The sequence below is a fragment of the Manis pentadactyla genome, chromosome 2 (genome assembly GCF_030020395.1).
Source record: "Manis pentadactyla isolate mManPen7 chromosome 2, mManPen7.hap1, whole genome shotgun sequence".
In the NCBI taxonomy this organism is placed as follows: domain Eukaryota; kingdom Metazoa; phylum Chordata; class Mammalia; order Pholidota; family Manidae; genus Manis; species Manis pentadactyla.
Window position 1 is genome coordinate 190318950 of NC_080020.1, and position 13545 is coordinate 190332494.

The 13545-nt window shown below is 38.7% G+C and overlaps 1 protein-coding gene across 10 annotated transcripts in view; it reads right to left on the reverse strand.

Annotated features, from left to right (window-relative positions):
* EML6 (EMAP like 6) overlaps positions 1-13545 on the reverse strand; it is a 269209-nt gene that overhangs the window by 132081 nt on the left and 123583 nt on the right. The gene's annotated exons all lie outside the window — the stretch shown is intronic.

Genomic DNA, 13545 nt, shown 5'->3' on the forward strand with positions numbered 1-13545 from the left:
GAATGTATTCGAAATACATATTTAAATGAATATAAGAGAAATTGGTCCTTATGAAAACCAAACCCTCTCTGAAATAGCTTACTTCTGATCTGTTATGTAAAAGTTAGTAAGTACTTCAATCTTTGGATGCTAACACTGTGTTAAACTTATATGTCAGTGATACTACAGTCTGTAATCATCATATTAGGCAAGTTTAGTATGCATTTGATCAGAACCTAGACTCATTTTACTGGATAAACAGACATACCAGAAACATGCAAATGAAACTCTAATTTCAGCCTCAAAATACCATCAAACATTTGTGAGATCTTCTCTAAAAGCATTGTACCCTTTTTAAATCCAACCTTCCATTCCACAGTATTCCATCTTCTGTAGGCAGGTGTTCAATTGCCTGACTGAGTTGTGATCTCTTAGACTTCTTGCAATTTATTCTGTTCCTTATTTGGTACATTATTTACTTACTCAGTGAATTTTCTCATGCCTGAATTAGAAATATAGAAGCAATCCCACTTTCATAACTACTTTAAACAAGGTAAGGATGTCATAAGCCTTGAGATCTGAGTTACCTCCTCAGTGGGTTTCGTGTCTTTGGAATAGAGATTACAAAAATCCAGAGCACCAGGCTTTAATTCTATTCTATACCTGATTGGCCAGACACATGAGGGAGTCTCTCTCTGGGGACCAGTTTTTCTCCTGGTAAAATGTAGACTATAATTATAGAGACCATGTAATTTATCATCCAAGTTGGGGCCCCTTTGAAAGTAAAAGTAGGCTCTAAAAAAATTTAATTTTTTGAAATATTTATTAATCAGGAAAGTAGTTTTACTCTGTTAAAAGACCTATTAAATAGCTCTATCAAAAATATTTTCAAATATAAAATTATTTGAAACTTTTTTATGAAATGAAAAGTCCATAGGGATGAATAGGCAGAGCAGAGAGGTTATTTAATTCAATTAAATTATTCTGTTGGACACTATAATAATGGGTGCATATTATTATACAGGTATCAAAACCCACAAAATAAACACACATACTTCAGAGATACTGCAGATTTGGTACCAGACCACTGTGATAAAGCAAGTAAAATCCTTTTTTTGGTTGCCCAAGACATAAAAGTTATGTTTACACTGTACTGTAGTATATTAGGTGTGCAATTCATTATGTCTAGAAAATGATGTACACACCTTAATAAAAAAATACTTTAGTACTAATAAGTGCTAACCACAATCTGAGCTTTCAGTGAGTCATTATCTTTTCATTAGTAAAGGGTCTTGCACGATGTTGACAGCTGCTGACTGATCACTGTGGTGGTTGCTAAGGTTGGGGTGGCTGTGGCCGTTTCTTAAATAAGACAACAGTGAAGTTTGTCACATCAATTTACTCTACCTTTCATGAACAATTTTCTTTCATGCAATGCTATTTGATAGCATTTTACACACAATAGAACTTCTTTCAGAATTGGAGTCAATCTTCTCAAACAATGCCACTGCTTTATAAACTAAGTTTATGTAATACTCTAAATCTTTTGTTGTTATTTCAACAATCTTCACAGCATCTTCATCAGGAGTAGGTTGCATCCCAAGAAACCACTTTTTTTTTGCTTATCCATCCCTAAGCAACTCTTTATCCATTCAAGTTTTATCATGAGATTGCAACTATTCAGTCACATCTTCAGTCTCCATTTCTAATTCTAGGTCTCTTGGTATTTCCACAAACCTTCGATTTGTAAAAAACTTAGGATCTGCAAAGCATAATAAAGCAAAGTGCAATAAAATGAAGTATGCCTGTATAACACCAAGAGTGAACCCTAATGTGAACTGTAGGCTTTGGGTGATGATGTGTCAATGTAGCTCTGATGGGGGATGTTGACAGACAGCATATGTGGGGTTAGAGGGTAAGTGAGAAATCTCTATACTTTCCATTCAATTTGCAGTGAACCTAAAACTGCTCTAAAAAAATTAAGTCTGTTGAACAAAATGCAGATAAAATGCTGGACAACAGAGGAAACCCTCCAAGCTAGTTCAATGATTTCTACAAATCAGGGAAATAAGAAAAACCCACATCAAATTGGGTAGAAGAGGCTGAGACACAATCTGCCATAAACCCCTTCTCTGGCACAGCAAACCACAACTGGGAGGGAACTCACAGCTCTGAGCGTCTCCCTGAGCAGTGAAAGGTTTATGTCTGGCTCCCAAATTCTAAGACATGCACCTGAAAGATGAGCCCCCAGAACACCTAGCTTTGAGACCCAACAGGGCTTGAGTCCACACACCCACAAGGCAATAGTGGACTGATGAGCAGCTCTCAAAGGACTTGTGCAGGCTCACTGCAGCTATACTCCAGGGCCTGGGGCAGAGGCAGCCTACTGAAATGCCTAGTCTTTCAGTGAAAGAGGTCCATCTGCTTGTCTTAAAACTTGGCCTGAAAGGCAGGCATCTAATTTAACATACAGCTAGAGGCCTACTGAGATATTCTCCAGAGACCAAGGAGACCAGAGGACACCATCTTTGTGTTCTCCTTCTGCCCCATTCCAGCTCACCAGTATCTCCCAGAAAGGAGTGTGTGCACAGGCATGGTGCCCCAGTTTTTGTAACTGTTGCCCAGGAGTCACCCTTTCACCATCTGGTTCTGGTAGAAAGCAGTACCCATAGTCTGGGTCCCACAGCACTGTAACAAATGGAGAAACAGTTCATAACCAGCTATCCCCCAGGGCATAGCAGAGAGGCAGCAGACAGAGATTTTTTTCTGTGCAAGAGGCCTATTAACTTATCTTCATAGCTATGGCCTAAGAGGCAGACTTATATTTCAATACACATCTAAGTACAAACTGCAAACCTCTCCAGAGACTGGGGAGACCAGTGGGTGCCATCTTCACTCTCCCTCTGCCCTGCCCCAGGTTCTGGTGTCTCCAAGAATGGGGCCTGTACACATATCTAGCACCTTGGTTTTTGAGGCTCCCACTCAGAGGACACATCCCTTGACAGCCTGGCTCAAGTGACCAGGAGGGCTTCTGTTCACAATTTCAGTAGGACAGTAGCAAATAAAGAAATAATTCTTAACTGGTTATCACTCCAGGGCTCAGTGCAGGGGGACAAAACAAAAATGCCCACCTCCCAGTCTCCTCCTGAATGAAGTATATTTGCACACTTTAAAAGCTGCTGTCTGAGGATCTGGCTTCAAATCACCTTCAAACTAGGTGCTGACTGAGATCATCACCTTTGGGACACTGAAAGGTCTTGACATACCCTCAACTATCAGGAGCAATTAAGGACAAAGTAGGTACTGAGACAATCACAAAGGTTTGAGAACAACCAAGAGCTAAGGCAGGGTTGGACAATAAGGCTCATCTCCTACATAAGGCCACCTCTTCAAGACTTTTGCTATTTTATCTGATGCATAGACAGCAACACAGAGAATCAAGGAAAATGAGGGAACAGGGGAGTATGTCCCAAACAAAAGAACAAGATAAATCTCCAAAAACTGATTTTAACAAAATGGAGATAAGTAAACAAACAGAGGAATATGTTCAAAATGAAAGAACAAGATAAAAATGCAAATAAATACCTTAATGAAACAGAGATAAGTCATTTACCTGATAAGGAATTCAAAATAATGGTCATAAAGATGTTCACTGGGCTCAGGAGAACAATGCATGAACAAAGGGAGAATTTCAACAAAGAGATTGAAAATTTAAGTACCAAAAAGAAATCACAGAGCTAAAGAATATAGTAATTGAACTGAATAATACACTAGAGGAGTTCAAACTGCAGACTAAATGAAGCAGAAAAAAAAGGAGCAGTGAAATTCACTAATCAGAGCAGCAAAAAGAAGTAGAAAATTAAAAAGAGTGAAAATAGCCTAAGGAAATATGGGTGAAATCATAGTATTTCCAGAATCTCTCACCCGGCCTTAGTGCATCTCCATATCTACAGGTGTTTCCAAGGGGTGGAGAGAAGTAGTCCATCTCCATATCAATAGGTGATTAGATGGTGGGTGGAGAGCGAGCATGCACTAGGACCGCAGAGGTGTGGTAGGGTCTTTTTTGCAGCCAGGTAGTGAGAGAGACCAGCAAGCAGGAGTAGACAATTGCTTGTAGACAATAAATGGGTTTCTTCCACTTTATTTCTCCTTTTGACTGATTTTGGCTTCAAAGATTTATTTTTCAAAGAACCCATTTTCCCCCCAGAGTTACAGGAAAATTATGAGATAAGATCAAACAGACCAACATTCACAGTACAGGGGTCCCAGAAGAAGAGAGAGAGAATGAGGCAGAAAACTTACTTGAAGAAATATTTCTGAAAACTTCTTTAACCTAGGAAGGCAACAGACTTCCAGATGAAGGAAGCCCAGAGAGTTCCAAATAAGATGACCCAAAGAAACCAACACCAAGACACGTTATAATTAAAGTATCAAAAGCTAAAGGCAAGGAGACAATCTTAAAAGCAGCAAGAGAAAAGCAATTTGTTATATATAAGGGATTCCACCACAGGACTATCAGCAGATTTTTCAACAGAAACTTTGCAGGCCAGAAAGGATTGGCATAATATATTCAAAGTTCTGAAGAAAATACAAACCAAAAATACTATACTTGGCAAAGTTGTCCTTCAGATTTGAAGGAGAGATAGTTTTCCAGTTAAACAAAAGCTAAAATAATTCATCTCTATTAGAACAGCCTTACAAGAAATGTTAAAGGGACTTCTTTAACCTAAAAAGAAAGGGCACTAATTAGTAACAGGAAAGTATAAATCTCCTTGCTAAAGGTAAATATATAGTAAAATTCAGAATATTTAATGTAGTAAACACGGTGGGTTAATTACTTATAAAGCTAGTGTGAAGGTTAAAAGACAGAAGTAGTAAACACTATAACTACAATATTTATCAAGGGATACAAAATATAAAAAGATGTAAGTTGTGACATTAAAAATATTATGTCAGTAGTTAGAAAGTAGAGCTTTAGAGTACATTCAAACTTAAGTTGTTATCAACTTAAAATGGATTGTTATAAATATAAGTCATTTCATGTAAGCCTCATGGTAATGACAAAGCAAGAATTTATACTAGATACAGAAAAGATAAAGGAATCTAGGCATACCACTACAGAAAATCATGAAATCACAAAAGAAGAGAGCAAAAGAAGAAAGGAACACAGGAATTACAGAATAGCCAGAAAACAATTAACAAGATAACAATAAGTACATATGTATTAATAGTTACTTTACATGTACATATACTAAATTCTCCAGTCAAAAGCCAGGGAATGGCTGAATGGATAAAAAGCAAGACCCATCAGTATGCTGCCTACATACTTACTGAAAATGAAAGGATACACCAGACTGAAAGTAAAAGGATAGAAAAACATATTCCATACTTATATCAGACAAAATAGGCCTTAAGACTGTAGTAAGAGACAAAGAAAGTTGTTATATATAAAGATGTCAATCTAACAAGAAGATTTAACATTTATAAATATCTGTGTACCCAACATAAGAGCATTTAAGTATATAAAGTAAATAATAGCAGACCTAAGGGTATAAATAGACAGTAATACTATATATTGTGGAACTTTAATACCCCAGTTCTGTAAATGTATAGACCATCTAGACAGAAAATCAATAAAGAAATATAAACCTTAAATAGTACATTAGACCAGATGGACTTAATATTATAGAGCATTCCATCCAAAGCAAGAGACTACACATTCTTCTCAAGCTCACAGGGAACATTTTCCAGGATATATTATGTTAGGTCATAAAACAAGTCTTGCTAAATTTAAGACTGAAATTATATCAAGATTCCTTTATGAACACAATGGTATTAATCTAGAAAATAATCACAAGAAGAAAACTGGAAAATTCACATGTATGTGGAAATTAGGCAACATACTACTCAACAACAAATAGCTCAAAAAAGAAATAAAAATTACCTAGAAATAAATGAAAATGGAACTACAACACACCAAAACTTATGGGATGCAGCAAAAGCAGTTCAAGAGGGAAGTTCATAGTGATAAGAAGATCACTCAAGATATTAGAGTTTTCTATATATAATATGTCACCTGCAAGTAGTTTTACTTCTATTCCAATTTGGATGCCTTTTCTTTCATTTTCTAACTTCTGGCTAATTGTTCTGCTTAGGGCTTTTAGTACTTTAGGGGCAGAGGCAGCCTATTGAAATGCCCAGTCTTTAGAAACAAGAAAGCTTACATTTAGAAACAAGAAAGATCATAAACAATTTAATTTTATACCTAGAAAGGAACTAGACAAAGCAGAACAAACTAAGCCTAAGTTAGCAGAAAGAAGGAAATAAAGATAAGAGCATAAATTAATGAAATCCAGACAAAAAAGAGAATAGAAAAGATCAATGAAAGACCTGCTTTTTTGAAAAGATAAGCAAATTAGATAAGCCCTTAGTTAGACTCATCCCCAGAAAAGAGGACTCAAATAAAAATACAATCAGAAATGAAAGAGGAGACATTACAACAGATACCACAGATGCAGAAAGGATCACAAAAGACTATAATGAACAATTATACATCCACAAATTGTACAACCTTAAAGGATACATTCCTAGAAACATACAGTCCATTCAGACTGAATCATGAAGAAATGTAAAATATGAGCAGACTAATAATGAGTAAGGAAATTGAATGAATAATCAAAAACCTTCCAACAAAGTCAGGATAGCTTCACAGGTGAATTCTACCAAACATTTAAAGAATTAGTATCAATCCTTCTGAAACTCTTCCAAAATACAGAAGAATAGGGAACACTTCCAAACTCATTTTATGAGGCCAGCATTACCCTGATACCAAAACCAAACAAGGATGTCAAAGAAAAGAAAATGAGAGGCCAATATCCCTAATGAACACAGATGCAAAAATCCTTGACAAAATATTAGCAAACCCAATTCAACAATACATTAAAAGGATCATTCACCATGATCAAGTGGGATTTATTCCAGGGATGCAAAGATGTTTCAATATCCACAAATCAATCAATGTGATATATTACATTAACAATAGAAAGGATTAAGATCATATGGCCATCACAAAAGATGCAGAAAAAGCAACTGACAAAATTTAACATCCATTTATGAAAAAAAACTCTCAACAAAATGGATATAGAGGGGATGCACCTCACATAATAAAAGTCACATATGAAAAGCCCACAGCTAACATCATACTCAATGGTGAGAAGCTGAAAGCTTTTCCTCTAAGATTGGGAGCAAGACAAAGATGTCAACCCTCACTGCTTTTATTCAACATAGTACTAAAAGCCCTAAGCAGAGCAATTAGCCAGAAATTAGAAAATGAAAGAAAAGGCATCCAAATTGGAATGGAAGTAAAACTACTTGCAGGTGACATATTACATACAGAAAACCCTGAAGACTCCACCAAAAAACTGTTAGACCTAATTCAGTGAAGTTGAAGGATACAAAATCAATATACAAAAATTAGTTGCATTTCAATACACTAATAACAAATTACTAGAAAGAAAAATTAAGAAAGCAATACCATTTACAACTCATCAAAAAGAATAAAATGCCTAGGAATAAATCTAACTAATAAGATGAAAGATTTATACACTGGGAACATTGATGAAACACTGAAGACAACACAAATAAGTGGAAAGATATTCTGTGTTATGGATTGGAAGAATATTGTTAAAATGGCCATAGTACCCAAAGAAATATATAGGTTTAATGCAATTCCTATCAAATTTCCAATGGCATTTTTTGCAGAAACAGAACAATCAAAATTTGAATGTAACCACAAAAAACTTGGATTGGTCAAAGCAATCTTGAGAAAGAACAAAACTGGAAGCATCACACTCCCTGTCTTCCAACTCTATTACAAAACTACAGTAACCAGAAGAGTTTGGTGTTAGCATAAATACAGACACATAGATCAATGGAACAGAATAGGGAGCTCAGAAATAAACCCATACATATATGGTCAATCAATTTATGACAAAGGAGCCAAGAATATACAATGGGGAAAGAACAGTTTCTTCATTAAATGGTATTGGGAAAACTAGACAGCATCATGCAAAAGAATGAAACCAGACTACTATCTTACTCCACACAGAAAAGTTAACCCAAAATGGATTAAAGCTTGAACATAAGACCTGAAGTTATTAAGATCCTAGAAGACACAGGCAGTAAGCTCCTTGACATCAGTTTTTGGCAGTGACACCAAAAGGAAAGGCAACAAAAACAAAAATAAACAAGTGGGGCTACCTCATACTAAAGTGCTTCTGTACAACAAAGGAATCCATGAACAAAATGAAAAGGGAGTCTATCAACTGAGGAGAAAATATTTGCAAATCATGTATCTGAAAAGGGATTAACATCCAAAATATATTAAAGAATTCATATAACCCAATAGCAAAAATACAAACAATCCATTTACCAAATGAGCAGAGGACCTGAACAGATATTTTTCCTAAGAAGATATACAGATGGCCAATAGGTATGTAAGGTGCTCAGTATCACTAATCATCGGGGAAATGCAGATCAAAACCACAATGAGATATCATCTCATAGCTGTTCTAATGGCTACTATAAAACAAGACGAGAAACAGCAGGTATTGGTAAGGATATGGAAAAAAGGGAACCCATGTGCACTGTTAGTGGGAATGTGCAGTCATTATGCAAAAGAGCATGATGGTTTCTCAAAAATCATCACTAGGTGATACAGCAATTCCACTTTTGGATGGAAACAAAAACACTAACCCAAAAGAATATATGTACCCCCGGGTTCATTGCAGGATTATTTACAACAGGTTGTTTCAATAATTTGGCTAAGTGTCCGTTGATGGATGAATGGATAAAGAAAATGTGGCATATAAACACAATAGAATATTTTTCAGTCATAAAAAAGAAGGAAGCCCTCCTATTTGGGACAACATGAGTAAACCTTGAGGGCATGATGCTAAGTAAAATAAGTCAGACAGAGAAAGAAAAATATGCTATGATCTCGCTCATATATGGAACCTAAAAACAAAACAAAAGAAAACCTGAACTCAGATACAGAGAACAGACTGATGGTTGCCAGAGGTGGGGATGGGAGAGGCAGTGTACAAAGGTGGTCAAAAGGTACAAACTTCCAGTTATAAATAAATATCCTGGGATATAAGTATAGCATAATGACTGTAGTTAAAAATACTGTATTGTATATTTGAAAGTTACTAAAAGAGTAGATCTTAAAAGTTCTCATCACAAGAAGAAAAACTATAACTATGTATGATGGATATTACTAGATTCATTGTGATGATCATTTTGCAATAGAACATATGTTGAATCATGTTGCATTCCTGAAAAAACTAGTGTATGTCAATTATATTTCAATAAAATGACATCTACATGCATGTATACAGATTTATATACACATATATATCAGTAATGTGTTACATACTATAACTTATCAAAATATTCAAACCACAGTTCCTTTGTAATTCCATTGTTTTAAAGATTCACCCTTTTTTAAGCAGGCCTGGAATCCAGGGCTCCACTATAAGCATGAGCATGCCAATTCTCCCCATGGCTTCCAGTAGGACACCCAGACCCATAGAATAAAATAGCTTGAAGACCAAAATTTTTCCCAAAGATTTGTCATTGTATTTGGTCCAGTGTACAAACATTTTTTTCTTCCTCCTCCCTACTATTTTTTACCATCTTGTTTTGAGGAACAAATTCAGAAAGGTACAAGAATATTGTAGCAATCAACCCAACATGTAGAACTGACAAATGTTAACATTTTTTAAATACTGGCTTTGTCTTTTCAAAAGGTTTAAGAACAAAGAAAAACCATCCAACTCAGCCAAGACTGATAAGTAGTCAAAGTTATACAACACCTCGCTATGTTTTCAGACTGTGTCCTGGAAATCTTCAAATGCCTCAGGGGCCTGGGAAGGAGAGGGCCAGGACAAGAAACCAAGAGCCAGAGTTTGAAGATCCTGCCCCTGCTCTTCCCTCAGCACCTCACAATCCGTGTTTTATAGCAGGCTTAATTGGGAAAAAAGGGTTCCGCTGAACTAACCAACCTAAGGGAGAAGCTTACACATGGCAGAGGCAATGAAGTTGAAGTGACACATTATTTCTGACTTAATATAGTCAGGGTCAGAAAGGGAGAGAGAATGAGAAGATGGAGTTGTTACGTTTTCATTGTTTACAACATAAACTTAATGAGCTGTGGACATTTTCTCCCAGAGACCAACTGCGGCTCTCCACAAATTCTCAGTTCTTGGAACAGATAAATTGCACTTTGTCACATCAGACAAGTCAACCCCCAGGGGTCTACCTACAAAGATAGGTAGGGCACAAACCACTCTCACTTCCAAGATAACAATTTTAAATAGGAATTACTTTCTAAAGACACTTCAATGGGTAGAGAACTATTTCAAGTTTCCTAATAATGTCCTGTTTTCATCATTTCTAAATCTAATTGCTCTGCGAACAAGATGTTAAAGAAAACTACACTCTCTCTTCTAGGCTTAATCTGGAGAAACCATAGTGCATGGCAGATCTCAGACAAGGTTTTGACAGGATTGCCCTTCTCCTGTCTGTACAGGCTTTATTTTCCCTGATGCAAATGCAGAGAACAGTACTGTAATGGCTTCCTAGCTGGGTTGGCCAAAGTGGCCGTTGCATTGGGAAGTAATTAAGCTAGCTTTTATTCTTTATCTTCTGCTCTGAGGGTCAGAAAAATATGTTATTTTCAATAGTGTAAAGAGAGCCAGAAAACACCATCCTAATTATTTATAACCACAGAAATGCTCTTTTCTTCTGGGAAAGTGCATATTTTGGAATATCTTGATATTATGGATATTATGAACTGAAGGCATTTTGCTGAATTGATGAAGGTGGCACCGTGGCCTTCCCTGCCAACTCTGCTGAGAAATGCGGCACTCTGGCCTGTGCTTGTTCCAGACAGCCAGTAGATGGCAGTAAAGAGCAACCACCTTCTTCATAAAAATCTAAGGCTGAGGCCAAACTCTCAACAACCTTTGCCCAGAATTTATATTCAGAACAGAGGGTGGGAGGCCTTCTAATCCTCTCTATATCAGTTCTCAAATCTGGACATGGGAAGATGTACCCTGTGAGTTCTCATGAATATCAACACAGACCTAAAGGACATTGCTTATTTTCTACTAGGTCATTCAATGGTTAAGTACATGGACTGGATATACATTACAGCCCCAGCCCCTCCCAGCTTGGGATACGGCAAGCTATTGAATCATTTAAATCTTCAGTTTAGCTATCTGTAAAGTGGAGAGAATATTAGCACCCACACTTCACAGCCTTGCTATGAGGATTCAATGTAATCATATATTCAAACACTTGACTCAGTGTCTGGTGCTTAGGAAATTAATCAATAAATAAAAGTTGTTATTTTAACCAGCAGGTTTTTATTAAGTTCACGTCTCAGTAGAGAATACCTTATTGTCTATATGGTCAGATTCCAGCCCCGAGAAGGGTCAGCATGAAGGGTCAACTATGAAGAAGTTGCTACATGTACTCTCCCTTGAGTCTCAGTTACTTCCTTGGGTTACCACTTATTTGTTATTGTTCATGACCATTTTGAGGTGCTAGCACTGCAGATTCTCAAAAGGAAAGGCTATGGTCCAACACACAAGGAGAAACAAACCATTTGAGAATAAAATGGCCTTTTCCCCAGTTACTTGGCCTGAGAAGGAAGCACTGGCAGCAGAAGGGACTGGTACTTACTATTGTTCTCAAATCTGGTGCTCTGGGCCTGATACACAGCAAAGAGTCAGGAGCAGTTGCTCCAACCCTTACTCTGCATCAGTATCTACAAGAAAAGTGTTTTTAAAATATGGATGCCCAGAAATGCCCACCCAGAAATTCCTCTCAGTTAGTCTAGAGAGGGGCTAGGCAGAGCTATTTTTAGTGCCTCAGGGCTGAGAACCACTTTCAGGCTGTTCTCCAGCTAGTGTGTGTTCTCAGGCAGAAAGCTGAAAATTCAGATTTCCAGGCTGCATTACCAGGATTCTAACACAGTGGCTCTTCGCCATATACTGGAAAGCTCTGTCCTGGTGAACAGAGAGCCCAAGGCCTGATGAGCAGATGGCAAAAAGAAAGGGCAACTTTGAGAAGTCAGTTTGAGCCAAGCAAGCAAGCCGTGTAAAGGAGCAGGAAAGATCCTTGCCAGCATCACTGGCCCTACACCCAGCACTTTACACCACACCTGGGGATGCTCTGAGCAACTTGGATGGGCCCCACAGACACCACAGGCTCTAGATGGGGATACAAATACCGACTGAATAAATAATGAAAATACAATATGGACAGTTACATTATTTGCCCAAAGTCCCAAAGTGAGCAAGCAGAAGATAAAATGAGGATTCAGGCAGTGCAAGTCTGCACAAGCACTCTTCCCACAGACGCATTCCCCGTCTCTGGGAACGTGCAGCCAGGGCACGGCACCAGAAACTGACAAGACAAGGTGATGGCTTTCTCCTGTAACCTTAACCTTATTACAGATGCAGCACTAAGGAGCACCCTGGGTAAAGAGCTAAAAGGAGATGAAAAAGCAAGTGGGACAGAGATTTCCCTCAGGTGGAACAGGGAGTGCTGGGAGAGGGTGTGGAAAGGCCAGCAGGACCTCTGAATAACCCCCCCTTGCCTCCCCTTGGGGCCGGGGGGTGGGTGGCTAAGGCCCCCTGGAGAGTCTGAGGCTGGGCAGGTGCCTCCGGGCCCTACCGGCAGTTCTGGTGGCCTAGGGGTGATGCTGAAGGCAGTTTGGGAAGCTGAAGGAAACAAGAGGATGGGAAGACATGCATCCCAGGGACTCGCGAGCACAAGTGGCTGGAGAACAGGATTCACCTTATGAGTTGAGGAGCCCAGTACAAAATGGCAATGTGGGAACCCTCACTAAAAAGTAATTAAGAATTTCACAGTGGCAAGAACAAAGCAAGCGCAGGGCCCTTCTGAGCACAAGGCCCTGTGTGACTACACAGACCTCGTCCAGCAGCTGGTCCTGCCTGGGGCCCCAGGATTAAATGTGGTCCTACCTGCAGAGTGCTTACCACAGAGGCTGCCATGAGCAGCCATTCAGTACCGGGAGCTGCTGGGGAGCCAGAGGGTCTCTTCATGGGCCGGCAGGGGCTAGTCCTAAATTGGTGTGCAGGTTACTTGCAGCATGAAGGGCCAGGGCCTGCTGCTTTCAAGGGCTCTCGCCTGAGAATTTCCAGCAGAAGTCATCATGAAAGTTACTGTTTACCAGATCCCTGGCTATTTTAAAACTCATTCCATGGATCCAAAATCCTACAGCCACACGAACTCTGAAGCATCTTACCCAGCCTAACAGGACCTCAAAAGATAGAAGCACACCACCAAACCCACAGCTTCCCACCCCAAGGAAGGAACACCCAGGCTGGTTTGTACGAAAGGCTGGCTCAGGAAGAGTGTTTGCAGGGGAGTCAACCCCAGAATGAAGCAGACTGCCAGCCTCTGCTTGTCTGGCACCACATTCTACCACTAGCACCCACAGCTCCAGTGGCCCGCACGGTCCCACTTTCTCAG